The 20,789-nt window shown below is 45.5% G+C and overlaps 1 long non-coding RNA gene across 1 annotated transcript in view; it reads left to right on the forward strand.

The window, feature by feature from the left end:
* Window positions 1-20,789, forward strand: part of LOC126278470 (uncharacterized) — a 1,538,296-nt gene that overhangs the window by 775,262 nt on the left and 742,245 nt on the right. Inside the window, exon 3 of the long non-coding RNA XR_007550707.1 lies at window positions 7,625-7,663. This is a non-coding gene — a long non-coding RNA (uncharacterized LOC126278470). The remainder of the gene's footprint in view (window positions 1-7,624; window positions 7,664-20,789) is intronic.

Below are 20,789 nucleotides of genomic sequence, written 5' to 3' on the forward strand. Positions count from 1 at the left end.
ACGGAGCCGTAAATTACCTCCATGCCCAGCCGCTACCACGCCGTCTTCGTCTCGACGTAGATTCTGGAACCATGGATGAAAGGCAACAGGTGGATTCCATATTCCTAGGTTTCCATAAGTCATTTGACAAGGTGCCACACCACTAACTGTTAATGGAGGTACAAGCATACGGAATAGGCTCCCGGATGTGTGAGTGACTAGAATACTTCTTTAAGTAACAGAACCCGGTATGTTGTCCTTGACGGCGGGGTACTGGTAATCTAGAGGAGTACTGCATAAATGATATGGTGAAGAGGGTAAGTAGCAGTATGCTGCCGTTTATTGATGATGCTGTGGTGTATGGAAATGTGTCGTCCTTGACTGACTTAGAAATAATTTCTAATTGGTGTGATGAGTGGGACCTAGCTTTAAATGCAGTAAAATGTAAGTTAATGCAGATGAGTAGAAAAAGCTATAGTACTCAAGTACAACATTCGTAGTGCGCTGCTCGGTGCAGTCACGTCGATTAAATTTCTAGGCTTAACACTGAAAAGCACTATGAAATAGAATAAGCATGTAAGTATTGTAGTAGGAAATGCAAATTGTCGACTTCGGTTTATTTTGAGAATTACAATAAACTGTGGTTCACCTGTAAAGAAAGCTGCATATTGGGAAATAGTTCCAATCATTGTCGCGGACTGTCCGTGTGTTTGGGCTTCGCACCAGCCCAGATTAAAGGAGGACATCGAAGTAATTCAGAGGCAGGCTGCTAGATTTGTTACCAAGGGGTCTGAGCAACACCTACATAGATGATGGAATCTGAAGAAAGGAATTAAAATTTTTACTACAGCCGGGACTTAAACCCGTCTCTCCTTGCTTGCTAGGCAGGGACTCTAACCGTTACACCACCACAGCAGCCTGTGTAACCTGGCTGCATGGACTGCCCTAGTCCAATGCCCTCCCTAACACAAACGTCATAACATCAGCTGATTTTTCCCTCCTTATACCGTCCCTATTGGTGAGGAATAGCATCCCAGCATTGGAAGTAATGGGGAAATCCCGTACCTCAGGTGAAGATGATATAAACCTCTTATAATTAGATAAAGATGAGACCCACGTGTTTCAAGGAAAATTTAATTATAAGATCTGAGATCACCTACATGTGAGGTATGGGTTTTCCCCATTACATCCAATGCAGGGGATCCTCGGCATTAGTGACGATCTAGGAAGGGTAAAATCAGCTGAAGATATGAATCGAAGTTTTTGACTTAAGCACTCCATACAGCAATGTCATCAACGTAAATTTTGCATAAAGAACATGTAGAAAAGACTAGAGAGATTGAGGCTCGTATGGAGATATACAGACAATCGTTTTAGCGAATGGAGCAGAAAAGGAAATGGTGAGCAGTGGTACAGGTTCCCTCCGCCAGAAGACTTCGATTCTGAGAGCACAGCCAGCCAGCCTAGTGGAATTTAGCAGCCGAAAGCTGTCACTGCTGCCTGGCCACTGCCGTGATTGAAGACGATGTGGGCGAGCCGGGGCCTTACTATTCTAAAGGGTGATGACAAGTGACTGGAAACTACTACTTGCAACCCGTTGGGCTTGACTCAGTAGTACCAAGATGTACAGGATGGGGGCCCGAATTGTCGTCCATGAAGATGAAGGCCTCGACGATATGCTGCCAATACGGTTACACTATCGGTCGGAGGATCTCATTCACGTATCATACAGCCATTACGGCGCATTCCATGACCACGAGCAGCGTACGTCGGCCCCGCACAATGCCACCTCCAAACAGCAGGAAACCTCCACCTTGCTGCACTCGCTGGACAGTGTCTATCAGGCGTTCAGCCTGACCGGGCTGCCTCCAAACAACTCTCCGAAGATTGTCTGGTTTAAGGCATATGAGTGTGCTACACCACATCAGTTTTCTCTGGGTTGGTGACAGACGGAGAGCTCCACCCAAGTCTAAAAACAAGTTCAATATGTTACCTAAATTTACTGTACAGCAACAATTATGCAATATGAAACAAACACAAAATCATACAGACCTCTATTTTTCATTGCAAACTTTTTCGAATTTCGCTTAGTGACTTACTTAAATACAAAAATCACGGTACCTACGACCATTAACGAAATGGTGGACACATCATAATGAAGCTAGCATGCTTTTTTTTCCTGAATAGTTTCTGTTTGGAAAGACAGCAGGTCATGCGCCTCGGCTCTGTCGTCGCCAACCTGCCGAAAGTGGGCAAAAAAATGTCGGCCCCCCCTTCCACACAGACGAATGAACTCTCCTGGCACATTGGACGAGAGCTGGTCGCTACGCAACGACCACCGTATCCTACCTTGAGACAGGAAATGTGCCTGTTTGAATTGAGATGCGTATCCACACTTACTGTGTGAGAATATCTCGGACACCACGTAGTATCAGCAAGGAGGCTAAACTTGACGTGGCCAGTGGGCAGAGAGAGGTATGTCGACAATGGTGCGCCCGACGAGAAAGCTCGACACAGCAGTGGCAAAAGTGCGCTTTTCATACATTTGTGTTCTGGGTACAATGTCACGATGGACGCATCGCTGTTTTTTAATGTTGATGCATTAAGTTGTTCTTAAAGCGGTGCTGACATTCAAGATAATAAAAGTGGGTTAAAAGCTGTGAGCTATCTGGGGAAGTTATCTGTGCATTACTGAGCAACTGTTTCACCTGTTATCTGGTCTACTTTACCAAATTGCCAACCAGACTAACATTAATTATAATCTGTTAATAGTCATCTTACGACAATACATATACATATATATATATATATATATATACTCCTGGAAATGGAAAAAAGAACACATTGACACCGGTGTGTCAGACCCACACCATACATGCTCCGGACACTGCGAGACGGCTGTACAAGCAATGATCACACGCACGGCACAGCGGACACACCAGGAACCGCGGTGTTGTCCGTCGAATGGCGCTAGCTGCGCAGCATTTGTGCACCGCCCCCGTCAGCCTCAGCCAGTTTGCCGTGGCATACGGAGCTCCATCGCAGTCTTTAACACTGGTAGCATGCCGCGACAGCTTGGACGTGAACCGTATATGCAGTTGACGGACTTTGAGCGAGGGCGTATAGTGGGCATGCGGAAATCCGGGTGGACGTACCGCCGAATTTCTCAACACGTGGGGCGTGAGGTCTCCACAGTACATGGATGTTGTCGCCAGTGGTCGGCGGAAGGTGCACGTGCCCGTCGACCTGGGACCGGACCGCAGCGACGCACGGATGCACGCCAAGACCGTAGGATCCTACGCAGTGCCGTAGGGGACCGCACCGCCACTTCCCAGCAAATTAGGGACACTGTTGCTCCTGGGGTATCGGCGAGGACCATTCGCAACCGTCTCCATGAAGCTGGGCTACGGTCCCGCACACCGATAGGCCGTCTTCCGCTCACGCCCCAACATCGTGCAGCCCGCCTCCAGTGGTGTCGCGACAGGCGTGAACGGAGGGATGAATGGAGACGTGTCGTCTTCAGCGATGAAAGTCGCTTCTGCCTTGGTGCCAATGATGGTCGTATGCGTGTTTGGCGCCGTGCAGGTGAGCGCCACAATCAGGACTGCATACGACCGAGGCACACAGGGCCTACACCTGGCATCATGGTGTGGGGAGCGATCTCCTATACTGGCTGTACACCTCTGGTGATCGTCGAGGGGACACTGAATAGTGCACGGTACAGCCAAACCGTCATCGAAACCATCGTTCTACCATTCCTAGACCAGCAAGGGAACTTGCTGTTCCAACAGGACAATGCACGTCCGCATGTATCCCGTGCCACCCAACGTGCTCTAGAAGGTGTAAGTCAACTACCCTGGCCAGCAAGATCTCCGGATCTGTCCCCCATTGAGCATGTTTGGGAATGGATGAAGCGTCGTCTCACGCGGTCTGCACGTCCAGCACGAACGCTGGTCCAACTGAGGCGCCAGGTGGAAATGGCATGGCAAGCCGTTCCACAGGTCTACATCCAGCATCTCTACGATCGTCTACATGGGAGAATAGCAGCCTGCATTGATGCGAAAGGTGGATATACTCTGTACTAGTGCCGACATTGTGCATGCTCTGTTGCCTGTGTCTATGTGCCTGTGGTTCTGTCAGTGTGATCATGTGATGCATCTGACCCCAGGAATGTGTCAATAAAGTTTCCCCTTCCTGGGACAATGAATTCACGGTGTTCTTATTCCAATATATATATATATATATATATAAAATTTAAATAAAAAGAAATAGATCAGTTTACATTTAGACATTTATTTTAACATTGATCATTGTACCGTTAAATTTTCACCATATTAAACTTGATTCAAAACTAATCTGGTGCCTTATTTGAGATTGTGAAGATGTGAGTTTCTAATCTTACGGAACACATCAAATATAGAGCCAAGATCGCAAAATCTGCATACAGCGCTGCATTAAGAAAATAATACACGAAGAACGTTGAAACATATGCAAAAGGAAATTAACCACAACTAACAGATTCTATTTTCACCCAAAGAAGTTACTGTCGTAGCTCAATCCTGTCTCTCATGCAATTACCACACACTGGTATACTAAATTCATACTAACTCTCTGTTAAATCTTCTCGACAATAATAGCTGAGGGTTACTTTGATGATTACACCACATGCTTCACGTGGTCAACTTGGTATACACAAAGAGTGTAACTCCACAATAATTTTGAGAATTAAAATAAATTACATCGCAAAAAACGTTGAACTGGTTACTATCGTCACACTATTAACCTGATGGTTCAAACAATTGTATAAGCAAGTGGCACTGGTCTCACGAAATACACTCCACGTGGGTTGAACATAGAAAAGTTTCTATATTGAAAAATATTGTCAAGAGGAGACGTTATAATCTCACGCACATTCGCATTTAAGATTGATTATCTTAGTTAGAGTTACGGATCATCAACACGTGGTTCCACGTTGCTTACAAAGTAGTGACTAAGCAACTACTGGAAGATATTCTGAGCTTCACAGTCGAATTACATTGCGTTGCAATTTAAGATAACATAAGATATAAACAAAGGTGATTAAATTTCCAGTTAAGCTGAACTTAAGAAATCCATTGTCCTACGGACTTAGCAGAGACGTGGTTATCCAGAGATATCACCACTTCAGACGCTCGCCACAGACAGACTGCTGTGGGTACCGCCTGAGGGTGCCTCACAGATACAAACGGAAGTGACCAGAGAGGCAGCTTCCTATACCAACACGACAAGGGACGGACTGGACCATACTAAGAATAGAAAACTCTCTCCTTTTAGAAAGCGTAGCAACCTGTTCCGACGTTGATCCTACTGTTCTCTAGCAGACAGGCTTGTCTGCTACCATCAAGCATGCAACTAAAAATACATTTGCTCATTCATCCTGTCACACAGAAGGGGGATGACAGTATCTTATCATATGCAGTATATCAAAGAAAGCGGATGTAGGTTCCATATGAGACTTTGTAACATATATGTTACATATAAACTGTGTTTTAAAGTGTAGTAGTGTGACAGACCGTTCTTGATTATGTGTAAGAGTAACACGTTCCACTGCTCAATCTCGTCCCAGATAGTCAGAAACACCACAGTAAATTTACAAGTGGAATGTATGCCGTAAATGAAAACAGGTTTAAGAATATAACATGAAAGGAATCCAACAGAGACATTTCAGTTTGTCCGAAGAAAACGAACGGAGACAAATTGCATTATCCGTCAACACACAGGCCCAGCACCATGCATCGTCATACTGAGTGCCATTGGTACACAAGACAATCACGTCCCACTCACATAGCCGGTAATATGGACAGCAACATATTTACGACGTGCTGATGCCAATGGCCGTGTTGTATCTCTGAGATGTCCGCGAATTTACGTTTGAACAAAACACGGAACAACTTGTTGACCATATCAGTCATGCTACAGAGGGTATTCGTCTGTTGTCCTGGCCAATACGTTGCCCATTCATATCATACTCTGAACACATCAGGTTATCGGTTGCCAAGAAGCTGGCACACCATCACTTGCCTGTCACACTTGTTAATAAACTTCGGTATAGAGTTGAAGCCGGCCGAAGTGGCCGTGCGTTTCTAGGCGCTGCAGTCTGGAATCGCGAGACCGCTACGGTCGCACGTTCGAATCCTGCCTCGGGCGTGGATGTGTCTGATGTCCTTAGGTTAGTTAGGGTCAACTAGTTCTAAGTTCTAGGGGACCGATGACCTCAGAAGTTAAGTCCCATAGTGCTCAGAGAAATTTGAACCATAGAGTTGAAGCAACATGAAATGACATATCATCGCCCAAGATCAGCTTGGCCCACTGCCCAGCCATACTGGAGCCGTTCTTGCTGTCGGAGACACTACCTCCGTGTTCTAAATGTCACACTCGTACTGAGGCGCTCAGAGAGTCGTTGTTCCCTCGCCCGATCCGTGAGTGGAACAGAGGGGGCCGGGGAAATATGAATTTGGCCCGGATTTTATCCTCCGCCAAACACCGCTTGGTGGCTAGCAGAGCATATATGTAGATGTAGACGTAGATGTAGATGTACACACTCAGATCACCTATACATTTAAAAATGTTTTTATCCTGTTGTATTAAATGCTTCTTTCATAAAATTTTGCGATGTATGCATGCACACTGAAGCGATGAGTCAATATCTGTTTGAAGGCGATGAATCGAACCCGGATCCTCTGCTGACTAGGCAGACCTGGCACAGTGGTTTTCCAGAACTGCATGGGCTACCCTAGCACGCCTCCCTCCTGAGTCCGATATCCCAGTCATGGCTCAGCCCACTTGGCACTCCCCCTAAACTAGAACAGCTCTGCAGACGCTGTCCGACTGTATTGGAATAGTACCGCAGCATCGAACAAAGTGGAGGAACCTGACGAAACATAGGCATAGGCGCTTTAATCAAGTGAAATTATATGGTCCCAGAGATCTTTTCAAGCCTCAAGTATCTATGACGTATTTATGCAGACTGAAGCGACTAATGAAAATCGGTTCAATGCTGAGGTACTATTGCAATACTATTGGAGAGCCCCTGCAACACTGTTCGGGTTTGGGGGGGGGGGGGATACCAAGTGGGCTGGAGGCGTGAATGGGAATTTGGACTGAGGAGGGACGCGTGCTAGGGTAGTGAATACATTTGGACAAAGCACTGTGCCAGGGTATCATAGTGGTTAGCATACCTGCCTAGTGAACGGGAGACCCAGTTTCGAATCCTGGCCTTCGTACAAATTTTAATTTGTCGGTTCAGTCTGTGTATATACATCACAGATGTTTGAGACTTGAAAAGGTCTCTCTAAGAATATAGTTTCATTTCATTAATAAAATTTTATTGCTTGGAATGATTGCTGGCGTCAAAAAACGTTTCACTGGTCAGTAGTATATTCACACAATATTTAAAAATTGTTGAAATGATGATACCACGTTGATGGTCTTTTAAAGTGAAATGAAATCTATAATACTGATCAGGCTGACAGTATAAACCGTTATGTACAAACATTAAAAAAATCTAATTTGGCCAATGCCATCTCTATAGTGAGACTAAAATTCATCACCTTACGTCATAATTCCGAACCGTTCTCAGTATCTAATGATGTATTCTCTCTTGCAGGGTAAACGTCTGCTCGTTCTTCAGGATCACTTTCCGCAGGTAAGTGTTCTGCTAATAATAATTATTTCTCAGTGTGAAAGAATGAAACTGAAACTTCTAACGAGGAGTTGGGTCAGCGAATGGTGCCAGGCCATGGAAAACTTTAATTTAAAAATATAAAGCCACCCACTCTACAACCATAGTAGGCTAGGTGTGATATATTTTTAGCAGGAAAAAATCTGACAGAATATTGTTTCAATTTTTAATTTGGCAAACTTCACAGGTAATAGCAATAATCATTTAGACACAATCAACCATCTTGGCCAAGCAATCAACAAAACTCGAAATCAAGAGGCATCACTGGATAGACACTAGTTTGAATTCTTGTACAACGTGGAATTTAATAGTCATAATATGACTTCATCATAGTAGTTCGGAGTCATTTCAGTCTGCTCTCCGCTCATGGGCACAACCATTCAAACTGTTAGATGCAGTTTAATAATACAACTTTTTGACCACAAAATACACTCCTGGAAATTGAAATAAGAACACCGTCAATTCATTGTCCCAGGAAGGGGAAACGTTATTGACACATTCCTGGGGTCAGATACATCACATGATCACACTGACAGAACACAAAATACACTCCTGGAAATTGAAATAAGAACACCGTGAATTCATTGTCCCAGGAAGGGGAAACGTTATTGACACATTCCTGGGGTCAGATACATCACATGATCACACTGACAGAACCAGAGGCACATAGACAGGCAACAGAACATCCACAATGTCGGCACTAGTACAGTGTATATCCACCTTTCGCAGCAATGCAGGCTGCTATTCTCCCATGGAGACGATCGTATAGATGCTGGATGTAGTCCTGTGGAACGGCTTGCCATGCCATTTTCACCTGGCGCCTCAGTTGGACCAGCGTTCGTGCTGGACGTGCAGACCGCGTGAGACGACGCTTCATCCAGTCCCAAACATGCTCAATGGGGGACAGATCCGGAGATCTTGCTGGCCAGGGTAGTTGACTTACACCATCTAGAGCATGTTGGGTGGCACGGGATACATGCGGACGTGCATTGTCCTGTTTGAACAGCAAGTTCCCTTGCCGGTCTAGGAATGGTAGAACGATGGGTTCGATGACGGTTTGGATGTGCCGTGCACTATTCAGTGTCCCCTCGACGATCACCAGAGGTGTACGGCCAGTGTAGGAGATCGCTCCCCACACCATGATGCCGGGTGTTGGCCCTGTGTGCCTCGGTCGTATGCAGTCCTGATTGTGGCGCTCACCTGCACGGCGTCAAACACGCATACGACCATCATTGGCATCAAGGCAGAAGCGACTCTCATCGCTGAAGACGACACATCTCCATTCGTCTCTCCATTCACGCCTGTCGTGACACCACTGGAGGCGGCCTGCACGATGTTGGGGCGTGAGCGGAAGACGGCCTAACGGTGTGCGGGACCGTAGCCCAGCTTCATGGAGACGGTTGCGAATAGTCCTCACCGATACCCCAGGAGCAACAGTGTCCCTAATTTGCTGGGAAGTGGCGGTGCGGTCCCCTACGGCACTGCGTAGGATCCTACGGTCTTGGCGTGCATCCGTGCGTCGCTGCGGTCCGGTCCCAGGTCGACGGGCACGTGCACCTTCCGCCGACCACTGGCGACAACATCGATGTACTGCGGAGACTTCACGCCCCACGTGTTGAGCAATTCGGCGGTACGTCCACCCGGCCTCCCGCATGCCCACTATACGCCCTCGCTCAAAGTCCGTCAACTGCACTTACGGTTCACGTCCACGCTGTCGCGGCATGCTACCAGTGTTAAAGACTGCGATGGAGCTCCTTATGCCACGGCAAACTGGCTGACACTGACGGCGGCGGTGCACAAATGCTGCGCAGCTAGCGCCATTCGACGGCCAACACCGCGGTTCCTGGTGTGTCCGCTGTGCCGTGCGTGTGATCATTGCTTGTACAGCCCTCTCGCAGTGTCCGGAGCAAGTATGGTGGGTCTGACACACCGGTGTCAATGTGTTCTTTTTTCCATTTCCAGGAGTGTATTACTGCAGAAGTTGGACCATTATGGAGTAAGGGGAGTAGCTTACAATTGGTTCGCCTCTTACTTTAAGAACAGAAAGCAGAAGGTAATTCTCCGCAATATTGAGAGTGGTAGTGATGTTCAGTCCCAATGGGGCACTGTTAAGTGGAGCGTTCCCCAAGGGTCGGTGGTGGGACCACTACTGTATCTTATTTATATAAATGATATGCCTTCTAGTATTACAGTTGATTCAAAAATATTTCTGTTTGCTGATGGTAGTGAAGGATCTTACGTGAAATATTGAAACAGTATCAAATAATCTAATCATGAAATAAGTTCGTGGCTTGTGGAAAATAATTTGATGCCAAATCACAGTGACTCTGCTTTTACAGTTTGTAACTCACAGTTCAACAAGAACCGATATTTTAATCAGACAGAATGAGCATATTATAAGCGAGACGGAAAAGTTCCAGTTCCTAGGCGTTCGGATAGATAGTAAGCTGTTGTGGAAAGCCCATGTTCAAGATCTTCTTCAGAAACTAAATGCTGCTGTATTTACTATTAGAACAGTATCTGAAAGAAGTACACTTCAACACGAAAAGTAGTCTACTTCGCATATTTTCATACACTGTCGTATGGCATTATTTTTTGGGGTAATTCTTCTGATTCAAAAAGGGTATTTTTGGCTCAAAAACGGGCTGTTCGAGCTATATGTGGTGTAAGTTCGAGAACCTCTTGTCGACCCCTATTCAATAGTCTGGGAAATCTGACATTTCCCTCACAGTATATATTTTCTTTAATGTCGTTTGTTGTTAGCAGTATTAGCCTATTCCCAAAAGTTAGCAGCTTTCACTCAGTTAATACTAAGCAGAAGTCAAATCTGCTTGTGGAATGCACTTCCTTGACTCTTGTGCAGAATGGAGTGCAGTATTCTGCTGCATCCATTTTCAATAAGCCACCACAAGAACTCAAAAATCTTAGCAGTAGCCAAAACTCTTCTAAGTCTAAACTGAAGAGTTACCTCATGGCTCACTCCTCCTATTCTGTTGAGGAGCTCCTGGAAGTGCTAAAAAATTAAGCAAATTCCATTGTTACATTGTTGATTTTCTTTATTTAAACTTACGACTTGTCGCCTGAATATGTTTTTTTTGTATTTCATTTTATCTGTTTCTACTATCGTGTTATAATTCCATGTATTGACTCGATCTATGACCATGGAGACTTCTCCTTAATTTGGTCCCACGGAACAATAAACAAATAAATAAATAAATGTAGCCGAGTGACTCCGTGTTCTGCGTTCACAGGCAGCACACCGCGCCAGGTGCACTCTTCGTTCGAGGATCACACCACAGCTATCACCCCTGAGGATAGGCTTACAACAGTCCGAAACTGGTCGTGAGAAAATAATAAAAAAATTACAACTGAAGCGGTATTTTCAACCTCTGCTATGCTTAAATTAGTTCGAAACCGTTCCCATTCGACAACAGCTAACGTGCTGCAGATTCTAAATGGCGTCAAATCGCTGACGTCAGAGCCTCAGAGCCGGATACACACCGTGCTGAACGGACCTTAGACCTCAGTGTCATTGCGTAAGTTACCAAATGATGCCTGATACGCCGATCTATACTGTAGTTACAACAGAATAACCCTCAAAATGGAATATTCTACAGAACTTGACCACCGTATCCGACAAGTGTGGACGACTGAAATCAAAACCGTCTCTGGCCAATATGCCACCGCTAATCACGCGCTGACGCTCGGAATGCAGAGCTAAGTCATTAGCGCTTAAGAATCTGCCTGACTGCTGGCTGCGAGAGTGTTCCTAGATGCGGGCGACACGGAATCATATTTTACAAGTGGAGGCCACGACGTTGGGATCGCGGATTTATTTCAAGCTTTCTACACTTTTAGAGACCATTAGAAAAACATAAAGTGAGAGTTGTAAGGTGCTCTACTCTAGCAGTTCCTAGAAAATTGCGAGAGAAGTTTTACTCATATATTATGTATTTCGTGTATCTGTTGGAAGGTGCAGGGTGTAAGAAGGCTTGTGGCACGGAAATAGGGTCGTGGATGATGCGACGGTCTGTATTCTGCTGCCATTTATTTTTTAATTTATATTTTTTCATCATTGACCACATTATTCAATTTAGATGACATTGAATCAGTAATATAATCAGGTTGGAACTTAAATAGTGGCAACATAGCTGTGGAGGGACTATTCAATGGAATCTACAATTGTCACTGATAGCACACGTTCTTAACATACCTACCTTACCTCTGAGCAAATGGACTCGTCCGTCCCAAGTCACCAGCGTGCGCACAATCGAGGGAAACAAAGTCACTTGTGAGCGAGCGATATAACGTAACGATGTACGACTATGATGGTGTTATCCTAACGCATTTCCTTCCTCCACGGCAGGGCGTCAATGCACAGTATTACTGTTCGTTTTTGGAGCATCACCTGCGACCAGCTTTGCGAAAGAAGCGGTGACACTTTCTGCGCAACCCACCCATTATTTTGCACGACAATACCCGGGCGCATACAGCGCAAGCTGTGGCTGCTTTGTTCAGTCGATGGGATTGGGACGAACTGTACCATCCACCATACTGCCCGAAATTAAGTCCTTATGACTGATTTGATTCCAAAGATGAAGGTACCACTTCGTGGCATTCGTGTCAAACCTGGTCCAGAGATTCGACAGGCAGCAGACCGCTCCATTCTCACCATCTACAGAACAGGCTCTGCTAACGGTATACTATGCCTTCCACATCGCTGGCAACGGGTTCTACAAAAAAAGTGTTCAAATGTGTGTGAAATCTTATGGGACTTGACTGATTTGGTCATCAGTCCCTAAGCTTACACACTACTTAACCTAAATTATCCTAAGGACAAACACACACACACACATGCCGGAGGGAGGAGTCGAACCTCCGCCGGGACCAGCCGCACAGTCCATGACTGCAGCGCCGACGACCGCTCGGCTAATCCCGCGCGGCAACGGTTTCTGCACAATGCTGGTGACTTCTTTTGAAGGACAGTAACAGATGCAAACATGTAACTCTTTGGTGTATCGGTTGTGAATAAATATTTGTCACTATTTGAGTTCCAACCTCCGTATTTAAAAAAAAAATACGTGCATTTTAATGAAGTTGTTGTGAATTTCATATTTTAATTGTCTATTTACTATTTCTAATTCACTTTTCAAGGACGATGAGAATGAGGTTATTCAATAGTACTGTAAGTCACAATGTGACATGCCACAAGAGTAATGTACAGCAACTCATCGGATGTGTTCTCGACATCACACGTTGCAGGATGTTATTTGTCACACAGACATGGAAAACATAAATTGAAATGGCATGCAGTACATCGATGGATGTAGTTTTCCCTGATTTGCAGGGAATGTTCAGACTTTCTTAGGGACAGCACACCTCGTGGACATTTTAGAACATTTCTCTTTCTTCCGAGCCGCGCGGGATAAGCCGAGCGGTCTGGACGCTGTGGTCATGGACTGTGCGGCTGGTCCAGACGGAGGTTTGAGTCCTCCTTTGGGCATGGGTGTGTGTGTTTGTCATTAGGATAATTTAGGTTAAGTAGTGTGTAAGCTTAGGAACAGATGGGCTTAGCAGTTAAGTCCCATAAGATTTCACACACATCTGAACATTTTTTCCTTTCTTCCGATAGTACAGATTAAAAATCAGGTTTGAGCGGGAGGCGAGCTGTCACCACATACACGTTCGTCTTACAAAATTCGAATGTTAACCACTTGACCACCACGAACTCTATCGCCTGGCACCTACTCAGAGATACATAGGCCGCATAATAGACACGTAAAACTTTTCTCGCGAATTTCTGGGAATTGTCAGAGTAGTGCACCTCACTATTTGCTCATTATGTCACTTTAATGGCCAGCTAAAGGTGTACAATGTTTGAAGTAAATCTCTGATCCCAACATCGTGGCCGCCTTTTGATAGCAGCGCCACCGCCACGCCATCTAGGAGGGAGCTGCAAAGCATGCTGACAGCGATGACATACAGAGGTGATCACAGTCAATCTTTCGCTCTCGAGCACAGGCGCCGACTCCATGGGGCCTGAGGGGGCCGAGCCCCCCAGAAATTCGTTTGGAGTGGATCTGGGCGGCACTCCCCAATAATTTAAGAAAATTATTAATTATATTGTAGTGATCAACTCGTGAAATTATTTTGTGGCATCAGATAACGGCCGCCCCACGTTGGGCGGCAAAGATGTTGTGAATTCGAGAAATTAAATGAAATCAAACATAAAGGGTACAAAATTAAGGGGTTCATGTAGGAATACAAAAAAAATGGCTCTGAGCACTATGCGACTTAACTTCTGAGGTCATCAGTCACCAATATAAAAGATTGCTTATATGTTCACAACATGAAGGAAATGTATTTATTTTCGTGATGTTCACACAAAACAAAATTAGAAATCTTAGTGCCGAATTGCTTGGGCGTGGACATGACTCGGTTTTTAAAGGGAAGGAGGAGAGAACGAATAGTCTCACCATTATTCATTATCGTTCGTCATGTACTGGTGCCGGCGGCAGGCGATGAGTCGGTGCGGCGCGTCGCGTCGGAGCTGTGGTCCACGGGTTGGCTGCCTTCATCATCAACCGCGGCTTTGCGGCGGGACCCAGGTACGATCTCCGCGTTGTCTACCCGTCGTCCGCTGCGTGGCCGAAGCTGTGCTATCACGGCATTGGAAGGCGGATGTTGGCAATGGGTAGAAGAGCTCCCATGTCCCCTCGCGTCCGCGGTGTCTCCACGACTCGCTTCTCATCCATCTCTCAGCTCAACTCCTCTTATAAACATTATTCATTTCGGCGTCTGCCGTGCAACGAGTAAATCATTACATTCCGCCAGTCCTTTCACACGCAGATACGCGTCTAAATTCTTTAGGTATGCTTTCGGGTCAGTACTGCGCGATCTGCCGAACTTGGGCAGTGGTATGTCCACCCCATGCATCAGCAGCGCGGCGTGCAAATTCATTGGCGTGACCTGCGTTACACGAACATTACCTGTCGCATTGCAGACAATTCTTGCTCTAGGAATGACAGTCGTATTTGTGCTTCCTTGGATGATATACTTTCCTTATCCATGCGTACAGAGATATCTGTCATCTTCTCGTATATCCGTGTTTCTGAGCTGACGACATTCGTTTCAAACTCTTTCCTCAATTCGTTTAGGTTGTTGATGACCTCCGTCCATGTCTTTTTGGTTTCGGTCTTCAGTTCGTGCCTAACTTCAGCAATCTGCTGATCAAGCTTTTAATTGCAGAGTCTTACCTCCGTTTCGCAGCTTTGAAATCGCGTTCTATTCTGCTCACTTATGGCGAGCGCTACATCTATTTAATATTCTCATTTGCAACGCACTTAGCACACACAAACACACCATCCGTGCGCCTGACATCTCATACAATGAGGTTAACGTATGTTAATAATGGAATTCGGATTCTTTCTGAGTAGTGTCTCGGAACTCTCTGCGTGAGCCCTGGAGAGACTCGTGTTTGGGCTAGGTCTCAAAATCTGCAGCGTCAGTCATTTACAAGGAACGTCCCCACTGTCTAGGAAAACATCTTAGGAACGCTGGTTTCTTTCACAAGCCTCCCTGCGCCGATTCCCCGAGCTTTTTATACGCTGTTCCTTGTGCTTGTAGGGTGCTGGAATTTTCGGCAATCCCTGCTTTCTAAGGCAGGTGAAATGACTACCGCAAGGCCTGAAGAACCCAAATGCTTTCGCGCGTAAGTTCTTGGTTCAAAAAATGTTTCAATTGGCTCTGAGCACTATGGGACTTAACTTCTGAGGTCATCAGTCCCCTAGAACATAGAACTATTTAAAACTGACTAACCTAAGGACACCACACACATCCATGCCCGAGGCAGGATTCGAACCTGCAACCGTAGCGATCGCGCGGTTCCAGACACTTTCTTGGTGTTCCGTCCTAATGGCTGCAGGTGTCCATTAGTTCTCAGCACGCCTCGCGTTGTCAGACAGGCCCTTTGTGCCGTGTCCCTCTTTAAGCGATGCGAGGACGTCGGCCCGGCTTCCCGCTGTGTGCTTGCAGAATTATTGCACCCAGGGGTTCGCCCCAGGGAGTCCGGCCCATGCCTCTTCCACGGCCGCTCGCGGCCACTTGTCGAAAGTGGCTGCAGTATTACACAGCTCCTTGTCATGAAAATTAAGCTTCTGATGTAGTTGGTTGAAAGTCATGGGAAAGTGGCCCATCTATGTTCACTTGGCCCGTCGCACACACACGTCAAAACAAAACACGCTCCCGGGTTGGACTCCTGGTGGGGTGACTGGGTGTTGTGTGATGTCCTTAGGTTACTTAGCTTTAAGTAGTTCTAAGTTCTAGGGGACTCATGACCATAGATGTTAAGTCCCATAGTGCTCAGAGCCATTATTTTGAAAACAAAACAGAAATCTTCACTCCCTAACAGCTACACTAACACTTCATTCACTGATGTGAGGTATTGTAGGGATACTACGTTTTTAGTTGTGACCTACAGCGTCAAGCCCAGTCGACCATTTACATATATGGTTGCCCTTAGCAAAGAGGTACAGGAAATGTACAGATCAATAAATTTCCTTACAAATAATTTGTTCATGAATAACACTGTTACATTGAACTTGACGTTACCGACGCATATGTACACAAGACAAGACATGCACAAATAAATGAAGATCAAAACAAGTAAACAGTACATGAGGAACACAAATAACACTGAACACAATGATCGTGATGATAACGTCATAGCCGTATGTAAGATTTATGGAAAATTAACATGTGTTCATGGCGAGTTTAAATCATAGTAAACCGCTCACAATGATACTGTTCATTACGTCGAGGATGGACATTCTATAAATCCATATGACACACAGAGTTGAGATATGTGAAACAAAAGTGCACTTTACACAGCAGCAACGTTTATGAAAGGCTTATTTGTTAGAAGAGTTGCCCTTAAGTCGCATTGTTCGTCGAAGGGCGCTATTAAATCTATACAGCATGTATGTCAGTTCAAAGACTCTGGTGACACAAAACAATAAATTTTCCATTGACACACTTTATTGAACTGATTAAGGTTGTGATAGATGGGATAGGATGGGTAGCCCCTTCACGCTTTTGTCAACCGTGCACACGTTTTGTTACCTCGTAAGATGTACCAATGTAAGATTCGTACCTTTCCTTCTTCCACAGAACCCACAATCAATGTGTATAAAGTACTCCTCATTGATCTTTGGGAGGCCTCCTTCTCATTTACTAGGTTGCATAGTGTCAGCTATGCCAGCCGCGTGGACTGACTATAATGACAAGAAAGAAAAAACTTCGTGAACTTTCTATTCCCTTAACTTAAGCATGATTTTTTTTAGCTAAATTCAATAGTGGCAGCTGTGCGAGCGGTGCCGACGCCTTGATTGTCTATAATCTAAGGACAAATCTTTTGTGTATGTTACTTTGTACAATCCCGATATTTTACCCAACCCTGAAATTCGAAGATGTAAAATAATCCTAACATGCTTCGAATAACGTTTCATGCACTACTCTGCGAGGTAAAATGTCTTCTCTGTCAACTGCAAGGTACTTATTGGATGCCTGTGTATGCTGCAACAGAAATCTCATCAAATATTGGTGTCTGGTTTTCGCCTTTCACGCTAGAGTCAGTACACAGAAAACCTCGCATGGTACATCTACATCTACATGACTACTCTGAAATTCACATTTAAGTGCTTGGCAGAGGGTTCATCGAACCACAATCATACTATCTCTCTACTATTCCACTCCCGAACAGCGAGCGGGAAAAACGAACACCTAAACCTTTCTGTTCGAGCTCTGATTTATCTTATTTTATTTTTATGATCATTCCTACCTATGTAGGTTGGGCTCAACAAAATATTTTCGCATTCGGAAGAGAAAGTTGGTGACTGAAATTTCGTAAAAAGGTCTCGCCGCGACGAAAAACGTCTATGCTGTAATGACTTCCATCCCAACTCGTGTATCATATCTGCCACACTCTCTGCCACGGTAATATAATAAAACATGGATCCATCGCACTGCATCACAATTAAATACATCCAACAAATAAACGAACAAAAATTGAAAGACATGGAAACGGCAAAGCGCTTGCGTGAGCTGCATGATAATCCCACGCTATGGGAATTATCATTCTGTCAAATGCGAGCGGCTCCTCTCAGCTTTGCGCGGCGGGTTGCGACGGCGCACGGAGCTCAGGCGCTCACACGTCCAACCGTCATATCATGTTTCCTTGTTCACACTAAGTGGCTACAGTCCAGACACACTCAAAAATAACTATCTAAGCACAGAATCTACGGATTGATTATTGCGACAGAAATAAGACGTGTTATTAACAGTCATCAACAATATTATTCACCGGTGCCGTCATATGCTACTTTTTTGAGCCACATATGCTCAACGGCTGCGGGCTTTAAATATCCCAACACCTCTCTCAAACGTCATAAATAGCATAAGAACTCTTTCTTGTCTGCAGTCTCCCCCGCTTCAAAGCGAGACGACAGTTTTTCTCGCCAATTGGAAGCATAGGAACACCTGCAGTCCTCCGAAAACCGTCTTACTTTTGCAAATTTTCTGACCGTGGAGGGATGAACATCGTCTTCTACTGCTGCCGAGTGGGCATTAGTGCTTCTGTGGTAAACTTCACAGTGCTTCTCTGCCACTCTGCAATCGCTTTTACATTTGACACTCCACAAGAGCTTCTTTTTGGCTGAAGAGTCTTCACCTTCAACGTTTCTCAATATCTCGGCGCTCTTCTCACGGCATTTGACTGCGGTCTCCCTCTGTATATCGTTATGTTCCGTTTTGATTGCGTCATCTACATTCGTATGGGCGGCATGGGGTATCACGGGAGCGTGATCATTTACGGCCTCTGGTTCTAATAACACAGTGCGAGGGTCTCTAACGCACGACCTGTCACATCATGTCCATAAGATTCACTTTCGTAAGCTGTGTTCGTGGAATTCTCATCACTACTTGTGGACTTCAAACTGACTTCATCTGGAACACCTGTTCCCCCTAGTAAATCACATTTTAGCTCCCGTGGCCCATCTATGAAAATTGCCTCGTTCTTCTTACATTTTACTAAATTAACTGTGCCTTTTGAGCACTCTGCACCCTATGCGATCAGATCTTCGAACAAACTGACCACGGTTTTAGTGGTCCAATCCATGAATACCGCATTACTCGAGAGTGTGACAACCCAGATGTGACAATTGCATGTACCTGGAAGGTAATTCTTCCGTCGCTTAACAAACCAAGACCTGTTTCTCTACCTTCTTTCTTTTCGCACCAAAAGCGGGAATAGTGATATATCTTTTATGGGTATCTCAGCTAATTTACTACCACATTCTGCCAGCTTTGAGTAAGAAGACTATGAAAGTGCTGTCACTTCCGACCCAAAATCCAGACATGCTCTCGTCTTAGGTCCACAGTTATTTCAGCGGCCGGTGTGGCCGAGCGGTTCTAGGCACTTCAGTCTGGAACCACGTGGCTGCTACGGTCGCAGGTTCGAACCTGCCTCGGGCATGGATGTGTGTGATGTCCTTAGGTTAGTTAGGTTTAAGTAGTTCTAAGTTCTAGGGGACTGATGACCTCAGATGTTAAGACCCATAGTTCTCAGAGCCATTTGAGCCATTTGAACCACAGTTATTTGAATGAAGGGACACCGATTTTCCGCTTTTCCAGCAAATATGGTTCATCACAGTACTAGTCAATGTCGTTTATCGCTTGTGGTTACAGTACCGCACATTGCATTGTGATGGCCTGTCTCTACCGTGGCGTCCCCTGCAATATCTCATTTTCTCTGATCATTCATTTGCGTGATCTGACGCTCCTCTGCCTGAGGTGGGATCAGAGGTGGTGCTTTATTCTCACGGTCTCTCCCATAAAACAACGTTTGCACGCAGTTCACGTGGCGTCTTTAGTTTGACAGTTCGTTCATGCCTTATTCTCCATGGTATGGACCATGACGCCTATCTCGCTTTCACCTATTCCCATCTTCTCTCGTTCGTCCGTAATTGCGCCAATTCGGTCTGTCATTGTGGTGCACAAACCCTTGTGGCGCCCCATTTTCTGTCCTAATTGCATGCCCATTTGTTGTTCTTTGCTTCTCCTGCTCTTCGATTTCGTCCGAGGGCCTTAAAATATCGAGGAGTGTGCGTTGTAAATGAGCAGGTAAATGTGAGTGCATCATGCTGCAGCGTTCCTCATCTGACATTTTGTCATCCAAATATCCCGCCAGAAGGAAAAAGTGAGCAGCGTAGGTCCCCATGGATTGGCCAGACTGTGGCGCATACTGTCACCGATATATACTCACCTTTGCACTCACCTGTGCGGCCAGGTTCCAGCACGTTGTCAGAAACATAGTGCAGAAATTCATGTAGCTGGTATTCTCGCATACTGTAACGTAAAACCAGACAGCCTCCTCTTGACCGAGTGTCTGCAGTGCTACGAGTAAAGCGTTACATTCCGCCAGTCTTTTCGCAAGCAGATTCGCGTCTAAATTCTTTAGGTATGCTTTCGGTTGAGTACTGCGCGTTCTGCCGAACTTGGGGAATGGTATGTCCATCTCATGCATGGGTAATGCGGCCTGTAGATTCATTGGCGTGACCTGTGTTACACGGACATTACCTTGTCGCATTGCACACAATTCTTGCTCCAGGAATGACACTGGTATTTGTGCTTCCTTGGATGCTTTACTTTCCTCATCCACGCGCACGGAGATATCTGTCATCTTCGAGTTTACCCGCGTTTCTGAGTTGCCAACCTTCGTTTCAAACTCTTTCCTCACTTCGTTTAGGTTGTTGATGACATCCGTCCATGTCTTTGCGGTTTCAGTCTCCAATCCGTGCCTAATATCAGCAGTCTGCTGATCAAGATTTTGATTGCAGAGTTTCAGCTCCGTTTCGAGTCTTTCAAACCGCGTTCTATAATCCTCCCTTATGGCTGTTAACTGTGATGTTTGGTTTTCTAGCATAGCGAGAATCCGATCTTGTGTACTCTGACTTTGCGTATCCCCCATAAACGTGACTTGTGTTCGCTCACACGCCTCCCAAGTTTCATCAACTGGCTTGACTGTTTCCATATT

Source organism: Schistocerca gregaria, chromosome 6, assembly GCF_023897955.1.
Source record: "Schistocerca gregaria isolate iqSchGreg1 chromosome 6, iqSchGreg1.2, whole genome shotgun sequence".
NCBI classification, from domain to species: Eukaryota; Metazoa; Arthropoda; class Insecta; order Orthoptera; family Acrididae; genus Schistocerca; species Schistocerca gregaria.